Source organism: Macaca mulatta, chromosome 7, assembly GCF_049350105.2.
Source record: "Macaca mulatta isolate MMU2019108-1 chromosome 7, T2T-MMU8v2.0, whole genome shotgun sequence".
NCBI lineage: Eukaryota > Metazoa > Chordata > Mammalia > Primates > Cercopithecidae > Macaca > Macaca mulatta.
The window spans coordinates 37230472-37253609 of NC_133412.1; the positions used below are offsets into that span (position 1 = coordinate 37230472).

General features: G+C 41.3%; 1 long non-coding RNA gene across 2 annotated transcripts in view; it reads right to left on the reverse strand.

The window, feature by feature from the left end:
* Window positions 1-412: 412 nt before the first annotated feature.
* Window positions 413-23138, reverse strand: part of LOC144329901 (uncharacterized) — a 98736-nt gene continuing 76010 nt past the window's right edge. For both annotated transcript variants that reach the window (XR_013395638.1, XR_013395639.1), the window contains 2 exons: window positions 4082-4141; window positions 413-1259 (listed from right to left, as the gene is read on the reverse strand). This is a non-coding gene — a long non-coding RNA (uncharacterized LOC144329901). The remainder of the gene's footprint in view (window positions 1260-4081; window positions 4142-23138) is intronic.

The following is a 23138-nucleotide window of genomic DNA, read 5'->3' on the forward strand; positions in this document are numbered from 1 at the left end:
AACTTTCCCTTTCCACTTGGTGGCCTATTAAACTCTTACTGATCCTTCAAAACCCAGCTAAGCAAACACTTCTTCCGGAAAGTCTTCCCTCATGTCTCCTTTCCTCACCATTTTCTTTTCTGTGCTTCCTCATAGTGTGCCCACACTTCTATTACACCTTACACACAATGCTATAATCTATTTATGTTCCTACCAGGGAAAGACTGCACATTCTGTTTGGACTCCCAACTCCTAAGACCTGCAGGGCACATATTGGCCTCCCCAGGTGTTTGTTGAATCAAATGGAACTCAGGTGACAAACAGCAATTCTATCATTATATATTTACATACTTGAAAATCAGAATTTCAATATACCTCTCATCATAATGCAGTATTTAAGGAGCAAAGTGTTTTTCTTGGTTTTGCTTTCTTGTTTTTGTTTTTTTTTTTTTAATCAAGAGGCAAGAAAATGATGGTAATGAGATGAGAGTGGAAAAGTGAAAATGGAATGGATATAGGAAGAGATAGAGAAGAAAGTGATTTGTGAATTATAAATAGCAATTTCCTACAGGTTAGGATCAATTCAGAATGAACTATTCATTGGCATTATCGATGGTTATTCTGTAACAAATCTAAAATTCCTGTCTGAATTTTAATTAAAAGAGCCACTTAATGTTCCAATTCAGTTGGCACATAGGTACATTTTTTTTCACAGTTATAAAATTGTCTGTCAGGATGTTGAGAATTGCCTGAACTCAAGAGAGCTTCTGGGCTGAAATGTTGACATTCCAAGAACCAGAAGGGTGCTCGGTATGAAGTCAACAACCAGCAACATTTATAAATCAAAATACACAAAATGCACCATAAATATCAGGCAAAATGTCCAAAAGGTAGACAGGTGGGTTATGCCCAAAGCAACTGACCAACCACGCCATCTTCAGAGCACCTTCAGCATGCCTGACACGTCATACCAAGAGGTTGCTCCTCTTCCTGAAGGGGCGAGAGTCTTCAGCAGCAAAGGCTTGTGAAGTCAACAGCTACTGCTGGAGTTTAGAAGTGACAGGGCAAATCGCTGAGGATATAGTACTCTTTGTCATCTTTTCTCCTAAAAAGGTCTTCACTGACCACCTCCTTTGAATTTGTTCTTAGCCTTCTCTTCTGTCAGGAGCAGCTGTTCGTAGCAGTTAAGAGCTCAGACTCCAGAGCAATCTTCCTCAGTTCAAATCCCATTTACAAGCTGTATGATCAAGGTCAAGTTACTGCATCTCCTTGTCTCATATCTAAGATATGAATTGTTAAGAGAAAAAAGTTAGAGAGTAATATTTTAGTATATAACATTTTTTAAATTGGAAAAAATACCCCTATATTCTTGTGAGAATAGAGAAAGAGTGGTAAGATACAAATAATGTATTAACACGGATTATCTGGGTGGGGATGTAGGGGGAGGGAGGGAAGATATTTTCTTTACATCTAAAGAAAAAAGAATTTCTTTAAAGAACCCTAAAGAAAGGATTTATTAACATCCTTTAACTAGGTGTTAATATTTTCTTTATTTGCTTTGATGTTGCAAAAAATATCAAATAAAGTAAATACAAAGAATGGAAAGTTGATGGATTGATAGCTCTTCTCTTTCTAAGAAGGATTTTTGATAAACTAAAGGAAAAAATAGGAGTAGCATAGTGAAGTGAAGCTAGAGGCTAAATTAATACCAGGAATTTTCTGCAATAAACATGCATCACTCTCATAATATGAAAAAAATTGAAAGTGAATGAAAATTTCCTCCACCAAGTGATGCCACTCTCTACATTAATCTTATGTTTATTTTTAAGTCTGTATGAATTATAATAGCTATTTTTTTTCCTCAAAGAAAATCTGGGAAATTCACAGCCATGTAAAAACAAGGAAAAAACATTTCACCCATGTCGATATTTTCCAAAGGCAATCACTGTTGACATTAGAATGTTTTCCTGTCTTAGGGATGCCCTCTCTCACCACTCCCATCCAACATAGGGCTGGAAATTCTGGCCAGGACAATCAGGCAGGAGAAAGAAATAAAGCGTATTCAGTTACGAAAAGAGGAAGTCAAATTGTCCCTATTTGCAGGTGACATGATTGTATATTTAGAAAACCCCATTGTCTCAGCCCAAAATCTCCTTAAGCTGATAAGCAACTTCAGCAAAGTCTCAGGATACAAAATCAATGTGCAAAACTCACAAACATTCCTATACACCAATAACAGACAAACAGAACCAAATCATGAGTGAACTCCCGTTCACAATTGTTACAAAGAGAATAAAATACCTAGGAATCCAACTTACAAGGGATGCAAAGGACCTCTTCAAGGAGAACTACAAACCACTGCTCAACAAAATAAAAGAGAGCACAAACAAATGAAAGAATATTCCATGCTCATGGATAGGAAGAATCAATATTGTGAAAATGGCCATACTACCCAAGATAATTTATAGATTTAATGCCATCCCCATCAAGCTATCAATGACTTGCTTCACAGAATAGGGAAAAACTACTTTAAAGTTCACATGGAACCAAAAAAAAAGAGTCTGCATTGCCAAGACAATCCTAAGCAAAAAGAACAAAGCTGGAGGCATCATGCTCCCTAACTTCAAACTATACTACAAGGCTACAGTAACCAAAACAGGATTGTACTGGTACCAAAACCAATGGAACAGAACAATATAGACCAATGGAACAAAACAGAGCCCTCAGAAATAATACCACACATCTACAACCATCTGATCTTTGACAAACCTGACAAAAACAAGAAATGGGGAAATGATTCCGTATTTAATAAATGGCGCTGGGAAAACTGGCTAGCCATACGTAGAAAGCCAAAACTGGATCCCTTCCTTACACCTTATACAAAAATTAATTCAAGATGGATTAAAGACTTAAATGTCAGACCTAAAACCATAAAAACCCTAGAAGAGAACCTAGGCAATACCATTCAGGACATAAGCATGGGCAAGGACTTCATGACTAACCCACCAAAAGCAACAAAAGCCAAAATAGAGAAATGGGATCTAATTAAACTAAAGAGCTTCTGCACAGCAAAAGAAACTACCATCAGAGTGAACAGGCAACCTACAGAATAGGAGAAAAATTTTTACAAGCTACCCATCTGACAAAGGGCTAATATCCAGAATCTACAAAGAACTCAAACAAATTTACAAGAAAAAACAACCCCATCAAAAAGTGGGCAAAGGATATGAACAGACACTTCTCAAAAGAAGACATTTATGCAGCCAACAGACACATGAAAAAATGCTCATCATCACTGGCCATCAGAGAAATGCAAATCAAAACCAAACCATCTCACACCTGTTAGAATGGCGATCATTAATAAGTCAGGAAACAACAGGTGCTGGAGAGGATGTGGAGAAATAGGAACACTTTTACACTGTTGGTGGGACTGTAAACTAGTTCAATCATTGGGGAAGACAGTGTGGCGATTCCTCAAGGATCTAGAACTAGAAATACCATTTGACCCAGCCATCTCATTACTGGGTATATACCCAACGGATTATAAATCATGCTGCTATAAAGACACATGCACATGTATGTTGACTGCAGCACTATTCACAATAGCAAAGACTTGGAACCAATCCAAATGTCCATCAATGATAGACTGGATTAAGCAAATATGACACATGTATACCATGGAATACTATGCAGCCATAAAAAAGGATGAGTTCATGTCCTTTGCAGGGACATGGATGCAGCTAGAAACCATCATTCTGAGCAAACTAACACAAGGACAGAAAACCAAACACCCCACGTTCTCACTCATGGGTGGCAATTGAGCAATGAGAACACCTAGACACAGGGTGGGGAACATCACACACCGGGGCCTGTCATGGGGTGGGGGGAGAGGGGAGGGACAGCATTAGGAGATACACCTAATGTAAATGATGAGTTAATGGGTGCAGCACACCAACATGGCACATGTATACATATGTAACAAACCTGCTGGTTGTGCACATGTACCCTAGAACTTAAAGTATAATAATAATTTAAAAAAATGTTTTCCTGTCTTTTCTTTTTCCTGGATGTACGTGGTTTTGATAATAATACTGTGACTTACATCGTACCAGTTAACTCCTGGTTCTTGGCTGTCTTTCTTTTCCAAGCAGCCTCAGCCCTCCTGGGGAATGGGAAGAAAAGGAAGATCAATCCATTCAATAGGCTGTTACAATTGCTACAACCCCTGCCAGCTTATGTGGGAGGGGGCTTTTACAAAAGGTGCCTTCCAGGTGACAATTCCATGCATCTGACCAGTAAGGCCAGGTGCAGGGGAAAATATCTGATATGTTGCAACTAAACTAAGGGAGAAATGAAACAAAAGGTCTGCAGTCTCCTGGCACATATGTACACACTGTGTTCCGAGTTATAAAACTGTGTGTATGATGTTGGGAATCACCTGAACCCAGAAGTATCCTCATGTTCTTCTTAAGCAAGTAACCTCTGGAGCCTCAGTTTCCTCATCCATAAAGATAAGTGAATCTACGTTGCCCAATTCATAGAATTGTACAGAAGAATAAATTATATAACGTATGTAAAAGTACTAGGCAATTAGGAACTATTATTACTGTATTGTCATGATTTGCAAAATGAACAAGGAGCATGATTTCTTTGGACCTGGAAAATTAAGAATACCAAAGACAGGACCATTCTGAGAATTTAATCTTAGACTTATAAGTACTTTTTTGGGTAGAGAAGTAAATTAAAAAAAAAAAAAAACCATCCTCTGAAAAAGCAGGCATTGTCAGTTTTCCAGAAAACTTTTTCGAGCCTAAATTTACCTTTCCAGGTAAAAGAAGTAGAAAAGAAACTTGAGTGTGATGAAGCATTGGCCCAAAAGTCTTTCTTAAGAGTGACTTTATTAATTAAGTTAATTAGTTATAACAAATTGAACATTCTTAGTTGCTAATTACAAAAGCAGAGAGGGCTGTACTTGAAGATGGAGGAGCTGAGTAAAGCCTGGTTTAAGGACTCAAAGATCGTTAGCACTGGATGGGATCTCAGAGAAGACTAAATGAAAAAGAAGGATCAGTAAAGGCGTAAAGTCGCTCACCCATAACTTTATTGCTCGTAGCAGCCCCTGACGATGCTTTCCTAAGGCTCATGCTTTGGTGTCCCGGTTTTGATTTCTGAGCAGGATCAGAAGAGAAAATAAGGTAAGGAGGAAAAAAAAGGGAAAAGTAGAAAAAAAGTCTGTTGACTGAAAAGACATCATTTCCATTACCCACCCCCACCAAATAATCTAACACATGCATAAATATGTCTCCCTTACACTCCTCCCAGGACCCAAGGTGGCTTTACTTTTAATTACCATTCACCAAGTTTGCACATGGTATTTCTCATCATAAAGCGAGTATCTCTTTGTCCAAGCCACCGGGAGTGGGCAGCACTCAGCACGGCCTATCTGGAAACTGTAACCCTATTCAGGTAGCCCCTGTGCTGTTCTTAGCTTTCTCACTCCTGAGGTCAAAAAAATACAAACTATTCCAGCTCTGCACATGTCTCCTTAATGTGTCTGTCTCTTTATAAAGACTTCTTGGAATTCACATCTTTTTATAATTTACTAATTAAATTCATTTTATATCTATAAATCTACTTTTCTTTCCCTTCTCGAGAACAATAGATGACTACTTGAAATCTTCTCTCTGATCAATACTGTGCCCCCAACACCATCTTCCCTCCGTTATTTGCTTATTGTATTTCACAATCATGGTGAAACCATCCGTACTGGTTGTATAATGTTTGGTAGGCTTTGTCATAATTTACTTAAACATCCTCTTGTTTACGGAACACTGCGGTTATTCTGATTATTCCCTGTCGGGAATGGTGCTGTAATAAACATTTTGGAACATGAAAGTTTTTTTACCTTTTAGTACTTTTTTCCCCTTAGAGTAGAGTTAAAATAGTGGCCATTTCCATGTGATACCCTCCATTAAAAAGCAAGCATTTCCCACACATATTTTTGCATGTGTTAGATTCTTTGGTGGAGGTGGGTAATGGAAATGATGTCTTTTCAGTCAATAGACTTTTTTTCTACTTTTCCCTTCTTTTTCTTCCTTATCTTATTTTCTCTTCTCATCCTGCTCAGAAATCAAAACCAGGACACCAAAGCATGAGCCTTGGGAGAGCATCGCCAGGGCTGCTACGAGCAATAAAGTCATGGGTGAGCAACTTTACACCTTTACTGATCCTTCTTTTTCATTTAGTCTTCTCTGAGATCCCATCCAGTGCTAACGATCTTTGAGTCCTTAAACCAGGCTTTACTCAGCTCCTCCATCTTCAAGTGCAGCCCTCTCTGCTTTTGTAATTAGCAACTAAGAATGTTCAATTTGTTATAACTAATTAACTTAATTAATAAAGTCACTCTTAAGAAAGCCTTTTGGGCCAATGCTTCATCACACTCAAGTTCCTTTTCTACTTCTTTTACCTGGAAAGGTAAATTCAGGCTCGAAAAAGTTTTCTGGAAAACTGACGATGCCTGCTTTTTCAGAGGATGGTTGTTTTTTTTTTTTAATTTACTTCTCTACCCTAAAAAGTACTTATAAGTCTAAGATTAAATTCTCAGAATGGTCCTGTCTTTGGTATTCTTAGTTTTCCAGGTCCAAAGAAATCATGCTCCTTGTTCATTTTGCAAATCATGACAATACAATAATAATAGTTCCTAATTGCCTAGTACTTTTACATACGTTATATAATTTATTCTTCTGTACAATTCTATGAATTGGGCAACGTAGATTCACTTATCTTTATGGATGAGGAAACTGAGACTCCAGAGGTTACTTGCTTAAGACATGACAAGCCTCTTGGACTTGGATCCAATGGCTTCACATTCAGTATTCTTTTTCAGACATTTACCTGGGAAGCAACCACATATTCCAAATAAACTGTATAAACTGATATGTATAAACCTCAGAAGGTTTAGGAAATAAGATATTCTAATTCAGAGACATTTATGGTTTTCTCCAAGATTACGTAGGAAATATTTTTGCTCCATCCTGTTAAGAATGAATCTATACAATAAGACAAGAATAATTTACGTAATTTAACTTAAAATACCTATTCAGAATTTACAATGTACCACTGTGTGTCAAGCACATTATACGACCTACAGCACTTTGAGGAAGAGACCAACGCTATTCCTATTGTACAGATAAGGATACTGGGATCTGCAGAGGTTTAAAAATTGTCCTGAGTCAGGGAGCCAAAGGTAGTGGAGACAGGATTGAAACCTGGGTCTGTTCGACTTGATAGCTGGGGTTCACAGGCACGGTTCTACATCGCCTCTCCTGGTCTCTCATGACTGAAAATCACAAGTCAGGGATCAAATGACAAACTTGGATATTCTCTGATTAGGGAGTGATGGGCTGGAAAATGGTGTTAGGCACCACACTGCCCCCATCAACTATCTGTCTCCTTTCTCACTATTTCCACCAGGCCCTCCAACATCTATTGGAACCAAATAGGTCCCTGGAATCTCCACACTAAGTCATTTTATACCACTCTTGGCAAGCTCTGATAGTTCGCAATGCCTTCCTTATTTTGGGCTAAACCTCTCTCCCGAGGTGACTTCTACCCACTCACTTGTCCTGGTTTTAGCTTTGAGACTCCATAGAAAAAGTCTAAGTTTTGCTTCCATGTGACATGAAATTTGGGGACAATTATAGTGTGTCCTTTGGGTCTGCTCTTCTTCAAAACAAATAAGTATAGTTCCTTCAGCTATTTCTCCAGTGGCATGATTTCAACCTCATTACCTTGGTGAACATGCTTGTTTTAAACTGAACGTGATTCTCCAGTTAGGGTCGACATACAGAAGAGCAGGATAATCTCCCCTCCTCTTCTAAAAGCTCTAGACCTGCCTAAGCTACCCATTAGCTTTCTTGCCCCTATAGCATTAGATTATATTCAGTTTACAATCTACAAAAATCCTCTACCTATTTCCTCCTGCCCTCCTTCCCTCCCTTCTTCCTCCCTTCCCTTCCCTTCTCTTCCCTTCCCTACCCTTCCTTCTTTTTTTGTTTTTGTTTTTGAGACAGAGTCTCTCCCTATTGTTCATGCTGGAGTTCAGCTGCATGACCTACCAGGTTCAACAGACTCTCCTACTTTAGCCTCCCAGGTAGCAGAGATTACAAGTGTGTGCCACCATCCCAGGCTAATTTTTGTATTATTATCTCTCTCTCTCTCTTTTTTTTTTTTTTCAGTAGAGACGGGGTTTCGCCATGTTGGCCAGGCTGGTCTCAAATTCCTGGCCTCAAGTGATCTGCCTGCCTCGGCCTCCCAGTGCTAGGATTACAGGAGTGAGCTACCATGCCCTTACCCATTTCATACAAGGTGCTATTGAGTTATGTCGCCCCAGTATTGAGCTCGTGCCAATGTCTTTTTGGATCAACTACAAACACATGTTTTCACTTTTCCCTATATTACTTCACCTTTCATTAAAGTAGATTTGGTTCCCAAATTCTAAGCTGTTAAGATTTGAAGACAATTCAATTCAGATTATTGTAGAGAAATCTAATTCATCCTTTGTAATAGGCACATAATGGCTTCTACAATCAATGAGTCTCAATTTATACAAGTATCCTTTTATTGATATATATAAGGGCATTGTCTTGATTTGAATTTGTTTTGCCAACTGTAAGCAATGCTACAAGAAATGTACTTCCATATATACACTGGTGTTTTATTTCAAAAAAATTGTCTTAAAAGCTGGGTCAGAGGGTGTGTGCATTTGTAATCCTAACGGCTATGAAAAGATTATTTTACCAAAGGTTTTAACAGTACAGAGTAATGCTGGCAGTGTGTGAGGTAGCAAGAAGAGTTAGAAATAGATTAGAAAACAAAAGAGTAAAAGATAAAAGAGTAAAATAAAGCTAAGAGTAAAGTATAAGTGTATGAATTTTTTCCATATCATACATGTATTCCTTTGATAAGCAGGAAAAAAAGGTTTAAAAAAGCTAGTGAAAAATTCCCTCCTGAAGCTTTTTGTTATTAAGCCTGTGAAAATAATGGTCTTTTTCTCTGCACTGCTGAAGTATTTACTATTTGCAAAACTCACTATTTGTTCCACTCATGAGGCAATTAATCACAGAGGATCCCTGACCATCAAGCCTTCTATTGTTATAAAGAGCTGTCATTCAAAACTTTCATTGCCACCCACATCTTCATGACTTAAGAGGTCAGGCTTGGAGTCAAACACACCAGGGTTCAAATTCCAGCCATTTACCCACTTACCAAGTGTGTGGTTTTGAGGCATTACTTAGAAGCCTTAAGTTTCAGCTTCATCTGTAAAATGGGTATAATACTTCTTTACTTTCAAGTATTCAGAATTAATAATGTAATGTATACAAAGCCCCTGGAAAAGCACCTGGAACACACTACTACTGGATGATTAATATTTGTACTTACTACTACTATTGAATAGTTAGGTGCCAGGCTTTGCAAAGCACTTTACATACACTGTCTTTCTTAAAACCAGAACTATGGCAGGGCACAGTGGCTCCTGTCTGTAATCCCAACACCTTACGAGGCTGAGGCGGGTGGATCACTTGAGTCAGGAGTTCGAGACCAGCCTGACCAACATGCGAAACCCCATCTCTACTAAATATACAAAATTAGCTGGGTGTGGTAGCGCTTGCCTGTAGTCCCAGCTACTTGGAAGGCTTAGGCATGAGAATCACTTGAATCCAAGAGGGAGAGGTTGCGGTGAGCTGAGATCATGCCCCTGCACTCCAGCCTGGGTGACAGAGTGAGACTCCGTCTCAAAAAAACAAAACAAACAAATTAAAACAGAACTATAATTCACACATGTAGCCACTCAACTAATAATTTCAGAATAAAGTAGGTACTATTATGACTCCCATTTTATAGATGAGAAAATGAGGATCACAGAGGTAAAAGTAACTTGTCTAAGGTCAAACAGCCAAAATTAAGCCTTCATTCAACGAATGTTAATTATAGTAATTACTACTAATCTTGAGATTGCCTCAATATATGCAGCTTTGAACATGGGACTTGATAAAACTTTAGGGTAGCTACTGGGAGAATGAGTGAGTGAAGGAGCTAACCCTACTTTAGGCTGCAACCAGCGCCTACGTCCCAAAGGGCTAGAGCGGCGTGGGCAGGCATTATATCTCTCTGCAGAGTGTAGCCATAAAGTGGAGAGGGTGGGGCCAGAGCCGGCTGAGAGTGAACGTATCTGAAATGCCAGAAGGTGGCAGTGTGTGGTGGTACCTGGAGAGGTATGACGGGGGTCAGTGAGATGGCTGGGCCTCACAGGGAAGGGTTTGGGAAGGATTCAGCTGTATTCATGATGGGACTTCAGTCTCTCTGGGACTGGGGTTCAAATCAGAAACAGGATAAAGGTCAGTAGTGACAACACAGTCGCAGCATGGGGACAGAGGGGATCACAGCTCTCAGGGTCCTAGAGTGCCCTGGGGGCTCACCCCACAGGCTTATGGCCCGAGGACCCCCAATATCTGGCCAAGGGACTAGGGGCTGCTAAGCCAACAGCTCCTGGGCCTCTGTGCCTGCTGCCAAGGGAAATTGCATGGGGAAGGAACCTGCATTCATTGGGTGGATTCAAAGCTTATGTTAGTCCATATTTAGGTCCCGAGAACACACTGACATTTCAAACTTAGGGTTCCTTCCCCTGTGTTTTGTGTTCTAGCATAAGTTTTTTGCTTTTTAAAACCTTCCCATAGCTCTTTTGATTCAAATGAATACATCATTTAGAAGTTAAAACCAAAGGACATAGATGAACAGCAAGGACGCATCTTTGAGGTCTGCTGTTTCGATAGCGGTTTTGCCTCTGTTCTCTGCACCAAAATCTGGTCCGTTCCTCATCTCATACATTCTCTCTTTGCTTTTACAGTTCAGAAAACTGCAGCAAGTGACCCTTAGTGTGTGTCTCTCCATAAAGCATTCACTCACATAACTTTTCCTACTATTATCTAAAAATATGTCAGCGCACTTGGCTTGAGAATGGTTTTTAGACTTAAATTTACACTCAACACTTCAAAAGTATCACAGTAAGCCTGTTGAAACTTCCAGTGTGAAAGCCTAGAAATTCTGATAAGCACAAGACTACGCTCACAAATAAAAAAACATTCCTTCCAATCCTCCCCTGAAGGATTCAGGGAGAATAATTAGAACAATAGAGATAATACTCTCTGAAATTAAACCAATTTCAGCTCTCTCCAAAGGTTTTCATTAAATGAAGGGGAAAGCCAGAAATGTGAGCTGGAATCTTTTCCTAGCCACTTGCTAGCTGTGTAATGTGGGATCACTTGGCTGATCTTCCTGACTCTTTGTTTCCTTATTTGTAAAATGGGAGCATTTGAAAACTCATGGAGTCATTGAGAAGATCAAATTCGATTATGTACCTGCAGGCTACAAAGCTGTTGTACACCTGACAACTGAGCGCCTTCTTTTCCTTTTCCTTCTTTTTTTGTAATTTATGTATTTATTTCAAATTTTTAAAAGTAGAAATGGGGTCTTACTACATTACCCAGACTGCTTTTGAACTCCTGGGCTCAAGCGATCCTCCTGCCTCAGCCTTCCAAAGTGCTGGGATTACAGGCGTGAGCCACAGCACCCAGCTTTCTTTTTCCTTTTATCTTAATTGTGCTGTGGTTAGTTTTTGAGACTGGGACATTTGACAGGGCTTTGGGATGGGCTGCATGGGGAAGACCAGGAACTGAGACTCTAGTGTGGCTCCACCTCTCACTGCGTTGCCTCGGGGGAGCAACCTTCATCTCTGCATCTGTTTCCTTTTATCTGAGAGATGTGGATCTTGACCAGATAATCATCAATGTCTCCTCTCAATCTACGATCTAAGGTTTAACCTTTACATTCAGCAGCACCCTTTCATGAATGATCTGAGCCAATGACGAGACAGCAGCATTTCTTTTTTGGTACTGGCAGATTAGAGGTCTCGCTGGTGGGTTTTGACTCATACTTGTTTTTCTTCCTGCTTTGCTCTATGCTTTCCACAGTGGTGATCTCATTCAATTCTCACAAGAACTCATGAGTCAGGTAAGGCAGATATGACTGTCTGCATTTTACAGATGATGAAAATGAAGCCCTGGGAGGGTGGTAAGATCTGCCCAGATCACCCAAGTAGTTGGAAAAAGTCAGTTCTCCAGAGGTTGAAAGGGCAGCAACTCTCCAGGGAATGGGGAAACCCACAGAGCCACTTCTCACCATTCCCCTGCATCCGGCCTTGTCTGAGCCCCCATCCTCTCTTGCCTGGGGTGTTGTAATAGCATCATAACCAATCTCCCTCCTTACGCCCTTCCCCTACTCACAGTTGTTTCTCAACACAGCAGCCAGAGTGGAGCTTTAAAAATGTAAGTGGGGGGGGGGGGGGCGCGGAGCAAGATGGCCGAATAGGAACAGCTCCAGTCTCCAACTCCCAGCGCGAGCGACACAGAAGACCGGTGATTTCTGCATTTTCAACTGAGGTACTGGGTTCATCTCACTGGGGAGTGCCGGACGATCGGTGCTGGTCAGCTTCTGCAGCCCGACCAGCGAGAGCTGAAGCAGGGCTAGGCATCGCCTCACCTGGGAAGCGCAAGGGGGAAGGGAATCCCTTTTCCTAGCCAGGGGAACTGAGACACACAACACCTGGAAAATCGGGTAACTCCCACCCCAATACTGCGCTTTAAGCAAACAGGCACACCAGGAGATCATATCCCACACCTGGCCGGGAGGGTCCCACACCCACGGAGCCTCCCTCATTGCTAGCACAGCAGTCTGTGATCTACCCGCAAGGCAGCAGCGAGGCTGGGGGAGGGGCGCCCGCCATTGCTGAGGCTTAAGTAGGTAAACAAAGTTGCTGGGAAGCTCGAACTGGGTGGAGCTCACAGCAGCTCAAGGAAACCTGCCTGTCTCTGTAGACTCCACCTCTGGGGACAGGGCAATAACAAACACAGCCGAAACCTCTGCAGACGCAAAGGACTCTGTCTGACAGCTTTGAAGAGAGCAGTGGATCTCCCAACACGGAGGTTGAGATCTGAGAAGGGACAGACTCCCTGCTCAAGTGGGTCCCTGACCCCTGAGTAGCCTAACTGGGAGACATCCCCCACTAGGGGCAGTCTGACACCCCACACCTCACAGGGTGGAGTACACCCCTGAGAGGAAGCTTCCAAAGCAAGAATCAGACAGGTACACTCGCTGTTCAGAAATATTCTATCTTCTGCAGCCTCTGCTGCTGATACCCAGGCAAACAGGGTCTGGAGTGGACCTCAAGCAATCTCCAACAGACCTACAGCTGAGGGTCCTGACTGTTAGAAGGAAAACTATCAAACAGGAAGGACACCTACACCAAAACCCCATCAGTACATCACCATCATCAAGACCAGAGGCAGATAAAACCACAAAGATGGGGAAAAAGCAGGGCAGAAAAGCTGGAAATACAAAAAATAAGAGCGCATCTCCCCCGGCAAAGGAGCGCAGCTCATCGCCAGCAACAGATCAAAGCTGGACAGAGAATGACTTTGACGAGATGAGAGAAGAAGGCTTCAGTCCATCAAATTTCTCAGAGCTAAAGGAGGAATTACGTACCCAGCGCAAAGAAACTAAAAATCTTGAAAAAAAAGTGGAAGAATTGATGGCTAGAGTAATTAATGCAGACAAGGTCATAAACGAAATGAAAGAGATGAAAACCATGACACGAGAAATACATGACAAATGCACAAGCTTCAGTAACCGACTCGATCAACTGGAAGAAAGAGTATCTGCGATTGAGGATCAAATGAATGAAATGAAGCGAGAAGAGAAACCAAAAGAAAAAAGAAGAAAAAGAAATGAACAAAGCCTGCAAGAACTATGGGATTATGTAAAAAGACCAAATCTATGTCTGATTGGGGTGCCTGAAAGTGAGGGGGAAAATGGAACCAAGTTGGAAAACACTCTTCAAGATATCATCCAGGAGAACTTCCCCAACCTAGTAGGGCAGGCCAACATTCAAATCCAGGAAATACAGAGAACGCCACAAAGATACTCCTCGAGAAGAGCAACTCCAAGACACATAATTGCCAGATTCACCAAAGTTGAAATGAAGGAAAAAATCTTAAGGGCAGCCAGAGAGAAAGGTCGGGTTACCCACAAAGGGAAGCCCATCAGACTAACAGCAGATCTCTCGGCAGAAACTCTCCAAGCCAGAAGAGAGTGGGGGCCAATATTCAACATTCTTAAAGAAAAGAATTTTAAACCCAGAATTTCATATCCAGCCAAACTAAGTTTCATAAGTGAAGGAGAAATAAAATCCTTTACAGATAAGCAAATGCTTAGAGATTTTGTCACCACTAGGCCTGCCTTACAAGAGACCCTGAAGGAAGCACTAAACATGGAAAGGAACAACCGGTACCAGCCATTGCAAAAACATGCCAAAATGTAAAGACCATCGAGGCTAGGAAGAAACTGCATCAACTAACGAGCAAAATAACCAGTTAATATCATAACGGCAGGCTCAAGTTCACACATAACAATCTTAACCTTAAATGTAAATGGACTAAATGCTCCAATTAAAAGACACAGACTGGCAAACTGGATAAAGAGTCAAGACCCATCAGTCTGCTGCATTCAGGAGACCCATCTCACAAGCAGAGACATACATAGGCTCAAAATAAAGGGATGGAGGAAGATTTACCAAGCAAATGGAGAACAAAAAAAAGCGGGGGTTGCAATACTAGTCTCTGATAAAACAGACTTTAAACCATCAAAGATCAAAAGAGACAAAGAAGGCCATTACATAATGGTAAAGGGATCAATTCAACAGGAAGAGCTAACTATCCTAAATATATATGCACCCAATACAGGAGCACCCAGATTCATAAAGCAAGTCCTTAGAGACTTACAAAGAGACTTAGACTCCCATACAATAATAATGGGAGACTTCAACACTCCACTGTCAACATTAGACAGATCAATGAGACAGAAAGTTAACAAGGATATCCAGAAATTGAACTCATCTCTGCAGCAAGCAGACCTAATAGACATCTATAGAACTCTCCACCCCAAATCAACAGAATATACATTCTTCTCAGCACCACATTGTACTTACTCCAAAATCGACCACGTAATTGGAAGTAAAGCACTCCTCAGCAAATGTACAAGAACAGAAATTATAACAAACTGTCTCTCAGACCACAGTGCAATCAAACTAGAACTCAGGACTAAGAAACTCAATCAAAACCGCTCAACTACATGGAAACTGAACAACCTGCTCCTGAATGACTACTGGGTACATAACGAAATGAAGGCAGAAATAAAGATGTTCTTTGAAACCAATGAGAACAAAGATACAACATACCAGAATCTCTGGGACACATTTAAAGCAGTGTGTAGAGGGAAATTTATAGCACTAAATGCCCACAAGAGAAAGCAGGAAAGATCTAAAATTGACACTCTAACATCGCAATTAAAAGAACTAGAGAAGCAAGAGCAAACACATTTGAAAGCTAGCAGAAGGCAAGAAATAACTAAGATCAGAGCAGAACTGAAGGAGATAGGGACACAAAAAACTCTCCAAAAAATCAATGAATCCAGGAGTTGGTTTTTTGAAAAGATCAACAAAATTGACAGACCACTAGCAAGACTAATAAAGAAGAAAAGAGAGAAGAATCAAATCGACGCAATTAAAAATGATAAAGGGGATATCACCACCGATCCCACAGAAATACAAACTACCATCAGAGAATACTATAAACACCTCTACGCAAATAAACTGGAAAATCTAGAAGAAATGGATAATTTCCTGGACACTTACACTCTTCCAAGACTAAACCAGGAAGAAGTTGAATCCCTGAATAGATCAATAGTAGGCTCTGAAATTGAGGCAATAATTAATAGCCTACCAACCAAAAAAAGTCCAGGACCAGATGGATTCACAGCTGAATTCTACCAGAGGTACAAGGAGGAGTTGGTACCATTCCTTCTGAAACTATTCCAATCAATAGAAAAAGAGGGAATCCTCCCTAACTCATTTTATGAGGCCAACATCATCCTGATACCAAAGCCTGGCAGAGACACAACAAAAAAAGAGAATTTTAGACCAATATCCCTGATGAACATTGATGCAAAAATCCTCAATAAAATACTGGCAAACCGGATTCAGCAACACATCAAAAAGCTTATCCACCATGATCAAGTGGGCTTCAACCCTGGGATGCAAGGCTGGTTCAACATTCGCAAATCAATAAACATAATCCAGCATATAAACAGAACCAAAGACAAGAACCACATGATTATCTCAATAGATGCAGAAAAGGCTTTTGACAAAATTCAACAGCCCTTCATGCTAAAAACGCTCAATAAATTCGGTATTGATGGAACGTACCTCAAAATAATAAGAGCTATTTATGACAAACCCACAGCCAATATCATACTGAATGGGCAAAAACTGGAAAAATTCCCTTTGAAAACTGGCACAAGACAGGGATGCCCTCTCTCACCACTCCTATTCAACATAGTGTTGGAAGTTCTGGCTAGGGCAATTAGGCAAGAGAAAGAAATCAAGGGTATTCAGTTAGGAAAAGAAGAAGTCAAATTGTCCCTGTTTGCAGATGACATGATTGTATATTTAGAAAACCCCATTGTCTCAGCCCAAAATCTCCTTAAGCTGATAAGCAACTTCAGCAAAGTCTCAGGATACAAAATTAATGTGCAAAAATCACAAGCATTCTTATACATCAGTAACAGACAAACAGAGAGCCAAATCAGGAATGAACTTCCATTCACAATTGCTTCAAAGAGAATAAAATACCTAGGAATCCAACTTACAAGGGATGTAAAGGACCTCTTCAAGGAGAACTACAAACCACTGCTCAGTGAAATAAAAGAGGACACAAACAAATGGAAGAACATACCATGCTCATGGATAGGAAGAATCAATATCGTGAAAATGGCCATACTGCCCAAGGTAATTTATAGATTCAATGCCATCCCCATCAAGCTACCAATGAGTTTCTTCACAGAATTGGAAAAAACTGCTTTAAAGTTCATATGGAACCAAAAAAGAGCCCGCATCTCCAAGACAATCCTAAGTCAAAAGAACAAAGCTGGAGGCATCACGCTACCTGACTTCAAACTATACTACAAGGCTACAGTAACCAAAACAGCATGGTACTGGTACCAAAACAGAGATATAGACCAATGGAACAGAACAGAGTCCTCAGAAATAATACCACACATCTACAGCCATCTGATCTTTGACAAACCTGAGAGAAACAAGAAATGGGGAAAGGATTCCCTATTTAATAAATGATGCTGGGAAAATTGGCTAGCCATAAGTAGAAAGCTGAAACTGGATCCTTTCCTTACTCCTTATACAAAAATTAATTCAAGATGGATTAGAGACTTAAATGTTAGACCTAATACCATAAAAATCCTAGAGGAAAACCTAGGTAGTACCATTCAGGACATAGGCATGGGCAAAGACTTCATGTCTAAAACACCAAAAGCAACGGCAGCAAAAGCCAAAATTGACAAATGGGATCTCATTAAACTAAAGAGCTTCTGCACAGCAAAAGAAACTACCATCAGAGTGAACAGGCAACCTACAGAATGGGAGAAAATTTTTGCAATCTACTCATCTGACAAAGGGCTAATATCCAGAACCTACAAAGAACTCAAACAAATTTACAAGAAAAAAACAAACAACCCCATCAAAAAGTGGGCAAAGGATATGAACAGACATTTCTCAAAAGAAGACATTCATACAGCCAACAGACACATGAAAAAATGCTCATCATCACTGGCCATCAGAGAAATGCAAATCAAAACCACAATGAGATACCATCTCATACCAGTTAGAATGGCGATCATTAAAAAGTCAGGAAACAACAGGTGCTGGAGAGGATGTGGAGAAATAGGAACACTTTTACACTGTTGGTGGGATTGTAAACTAGTTCAACCATTATGGAAAACAGTATGGCGATTCCTCAAGGATCTAGAACTAGATGTACCATATGACCCAGCCATCCCATTACTGGGTATATACCCAAAGGATTATAAATTATGCTGCTATAAAGACACATGCACACGTATGTTTATTGCGGCACTATTCACAATAGCAAAGACTTGGAATCAACCCAAATGTCCATCAGTGACAGATTGGATTAAGAAAATGTGGCACATATACACCATGGAATACTATGCAGCCATCAAAAAGGATGAGTTTGTGTCCTTTGTAGGGACATGGATGCAGCTGAAAACCATCATTCTTAGCAAACTATCACAAGAACAGAAAACCAAACACCGCATGTTCTCACTCATAGGTGGGAACTGAACAATGAGATCACTTGGACTCAGGAAGGGGAACATCACACACAGGGGCCTATCATGGGGAGGGGGGAGGGGGGAGGGATTGCATTGGGAGTTATACCTGATGTAAATGACGAGTTGATGGGTGCAGCACACCAACATGGCACAAGTATACATATGTAACAAACCTGCACGTTATGCACATGTACCCTACAACTTAAAGTATAATAATAATAAATAAATTTAAAAAAAAAAATGTAAGTCAGGGCCGGCACAGTGGCTCACACCTATAATCCCAGCACTTTGGGAGGCCGAGGTGGGTGGATCACCTGAGACAGGGAGTTCAAGACCAGCCTGACCAATATGGAGAAACCCTGTCTCTACTAAAAATACAAAATTCCAAGCGTGGTGGCACATGCCTGTAATCCCAGCTACTCTGGAGGCTGAGGCAGGAGAATCACTTGAACCCAGGAGGCGAAGGTTGCGTGAGCCGAGATCGCTCGGGCAGCAAGAGCGAAACTCCATCCCCCCCCAAAAAAAGAAATATTTACTGCTCATTGTCTATTTCCCTTTCTAGAATGTATGCTCTGTGAGGGAAGGGGTGGGTGGGTGTTTGCTGACATATTGTAAGTGCTTAGAACCATTCCGGCGCACAAGTATAGGATAAGTATTTGTATTTGTCGAACAGATGAATGAACCAAAACAGGGCACAGAAATATGGCCAGATAAACATCCAGGAACAAGTCATGAAAACTTTTTGTTTGCCAAGCTATGAGAAACGGCTATGAGAAAATAGGTATGTTGCCAGAGTTACAGGATGGGGTTTTATTCACTCACTTGAGGTAGCCTGAGCTTTATTCCGGGGGAAAAAGCTTTTCCAGTGAATCAGTATGTGCAGATTCCTGAACTTTGTTGCATTCAGAACAGAGCAGTTAGGGTGTCTGCATGTGCATGTATCTTCGTACTTTCACATCCGCTTTTCCCTCTGCCTTCAATGTTCCTCTTCTTCATCTCATCCTCCAGCTTGGTGAAGGTCTATCCAGCCTCCAAGGCCAGATTTAGCCTCATTTTTTCCTAATCCCTCGGGATGAATTAGCTGGTTGCTTGTGTTAGGCCATTTTTGCATTGCTATGTAAGGAAATACCTGAGGCTGGGTAATTTATAAAGAAAAGAGTTTTAGGCTAGGCACAATGGCTCATGCCTGTAATCCCAGCACTTTGGGAGGCCAAGTCGGGCAGATCATGAGGTCAGGAGTTCAAGATCAGCCTGGCCAATATGGTGAAACCCGCCTCTACTAAAAAAATGCAAAAATTAGCCGGGTGTGGTGGCACACACCTGTAGTCCCAGCTACTCGGGAGGCTGAAGCAGAAGAATTGCTTGAACCCAGGAGGTGGAGGTTGCAGTGAGCTGAGATCATGCTACTGCACTCCATCCTGGGCAACAGAGTGAGACTCCATCTCAAAAAAAAAAAGGAAAGAAAGAAGAAAGAATGAAAGAGAAAGAAAAAGAAAGAAGGAAAGAAGGAAAGAAAGAAAAAGAAAGAGAAAGAAAGAAAGAAAGAAAGAAAGAAAAGAAAGAAAGAAAGAAGAAAGAAAGAAAGAAGAAAGAAAAGAGTTTTAACTGGCTCATGGTTCTGCAATCTGTACAGGAAGCATAGCTATAGCATCTGCTCGCCTTCTCGTGAGGGCCTCAGGAAACTTACAATCATGGCAGAAGGTGAAAGGAGAGTCAGCATATCACATGGCAAAAGTGTAGAAAGAGAGAGAGAGAAGAGAGAGAGAGAAGGAGAAGGTGTCACACATTTTTAAACAGCCAGATCTCATGACAGATCACTCAGTATCTCAAAGACAGCACAAAGAAATTCGTGGGGGAGCTGCTCCCCCCATGACCCAAACACTTCCCACTAAGCCCCACCTCCAACATCGTGGATTACATTTCGACATGAGGTTTGGAGAGGACAAATATTCAAGCCATCTCACTCCTCCTCTGCCCTCACTAGTTGTATATGGTTATTGGTCTACATGTCTTTCCTCCCTGATAAAGTGTGACTGCTAAGGTCACACTTGCAGTTCTGGGAGAACCAGGATGATGGTTCACCCTCACTGCGAGCTCCATAAGAGATCCTGTCTCACTTTTCTTTGTCTTTCCAGAGTCTAGCTGGGACCTGGAGCACCAAAGTGTTAATTAAATGAAAAATGTGCACATGCATACTCCAGCTTTTAGGGGCTGGACTGTGTTCACTTTGAACTACTTTAAAATGAACTCTAGGTTGGGTGCGGTGGCTCATGCCAGTAATCCCAGCATTTTGAGAGGCCGAGGCAGGCAGATCACGTGAGGTCAGGAGTTGGAGACCAGCCTGGCCAACATGGTAAAACTCTGTCTCTAGGAAAGATAAAAATAAAATAAAGTAAAATAAGCTCTACACATCTTGGAAAAAAGTGAGAAATATCACTATGAATAAATCCTATTAGAAACAAGTCTCTTTATGCTCCCTGGCAGGTTGGTTGGCCCATTCAGAAACACCTTAAAATGTACAAATCAAATACACAGGGTGGCCCTCAGCCTGTAGTGTCTTCCTGCTCAAAGCATGGTCCATGCACTAGCAGCAGTGGCATTGCCTCAGAGCTTGTTAGAAATTCAGAATCTCAGGCCTTACCCTAAAACTGCTGAATCGGAATCTACATTTTAAGAAGATCCCAGCTCATTCATATACACAGTAAATGTCAAGAATCATTGCTTTAGGGTCCATCAGAAACACCTGTGGATCCACATCTACTTTGCCAGCCTTACCCCTGCAAATGTTGCTTTGGAAGATTGCCGGGTAGTAACAGGCATCTGATTTGGGGGGAAAAAAGTGTTTATTTTGACATGCAGCAAAGATTGAGAATGGGTAGAAGTGTGTTTTTCTTATTGCCCTTATTTCTCAGAATATGGTACTTGGACCACCTGTATTTCATGCTTGCAGAAAGGACTGATTTCCAGACAATACCTCAGAATATGGAATCAGAATCTTAGAAGTAGGGTAAGGCCCTGAGATCGGTATTTTCAATAAATTTTGTGGGGGATTCCTATGTATACCAAAGTTTATAAACCTCTGCCCTAGGAAGAGAAATGATGGACAAGTGATATGAGAGCTCCTGGATTTTTTCCTGTCTAGAATTCCTTCACTACCACCAACACCCCCATTTTGTAACATTATTCTTTTAGAGACCCACTTCTCCTGTTTTCAGTCCACCTGGCTTAGATATGACTGATCCCGCCTCCTTCCAGAAGTGAACATGTAATCTAGGCCTGACCAGTGAGAGAATTCCTTACTCCTGCACACAGCCATTGCTTGAAGATTGAGCACAATCAGGGTTTATCAGTGAGATTGGCACCACTTCTAGAATTATTGGGGAAGAGACGCTCTTTCTGCTGGATTCCTAAGCAGAAGTCTGGGGCTGCTGGAGGTCATCTTTGCCAACCTTTGGGGGACCCTGTCAACACAGAAGAGGGCTGAGGCAGATAGAGGTGGCAAGAAGGGGACCCTGCCCCTCACAAAGCCCTGAGAATGAGTTGTGTGGATTCAGGTCTTTAAAGCTGACTGCAGCACAACTTGACGTTAGGTATTAAATGAAAAATGAGCCTGGGCAACATGGCGAAACCCTGTCTCTACCAAACAAAAAATACAAAAATTCACTGGGCACGGTGGTACATACCTGTAGTACCAGCTGCTTGAGAGGCTGAGGTGGGAGGATCACTTGAGCCTGGGAGGTGGAGGTTGCAGTGAGCCAAGATCATGCCACTGCATTCCAGCCACGGCAACAAAGCAAGACCCCATCTCAACAACAACAACAAAAACAAATCTGTGGTCAAATAGCTTGTGAAACATTGCATTGAACACAGTTCCACAGAATTTATTTCTCAGGACCTCTCAGATTATTTATTTATTTATTTATTTTTAGAGACAGGGTTTCACTCTGTCACCCAGGCTAGAATGCAGTGGCATGATCATAGCTCACTGCAGCCTTGGACTCCTGGGCTCAAGGGATCCTCCTGCCGCAGTCTCCTGAGTAGCTGGGACTGCAGGCACATGCCACCACACCTGGCTCATTTTTTTATTTTTATAGAGACAGGGTTTCACTATGTTGCCCAGGCTAGTCTCGAACTCCTGGGCTCAAGTAATTGTCCTGCTTTGGCCTCCCAAAGTGTTGGGATTACAGATGTGACCCATTATGTCCGGGCTCAGAATCTTTAATATGTCAAAGTATATTGTAAGTTTCTAAGATGTGGCATTTAACAAGCGTAGATTTTTTTAAAAAAAAGATATAGCGGGTTATGGTATAGTGTCCCTTGGGGAAAAAGGGCAGGAAGCATGGGTTAAATGGTTTACAAAATAATTTCACACATATCATTTTATTTAATGCTTCCAAGAGTTTCTGAGGGGAGCAGTTTTGGCACAGATGAAGAATATAAGTCTCAAGGAGTTGGGTGAATTGCCTAAGGCTGCCCAGCCAGCTGGTGGCTGCCCTAAATCCCTAGGGGTCAGTGGCAGAGTATGATAAGGGAGACTTGGCAGCTCCTGACCCCAGCACTGGTCATTCTGATGTTCCCCTCTGCCGCCCGAGATGGCATTTCCTGGAATGAAAGGGAGCCAGGGAGAGTTGGTTTCTGAGGCTACAGCAAGATTACAATGAATTATGCATGTGTTAATTGATGCCGATGTGGTACAAATAAACTCATGTCCCCTATTGTAGGTGGTTCTTCAAAAAAATCTTTGCAGAGACCATTGCTGTCGGAAATTAGAAGCAAGAAAGGAGTTGCCCCAAGAACAATACAAGGGAGTCCTAACCTTTATTTCCAATTAAATCAAGGCTCCC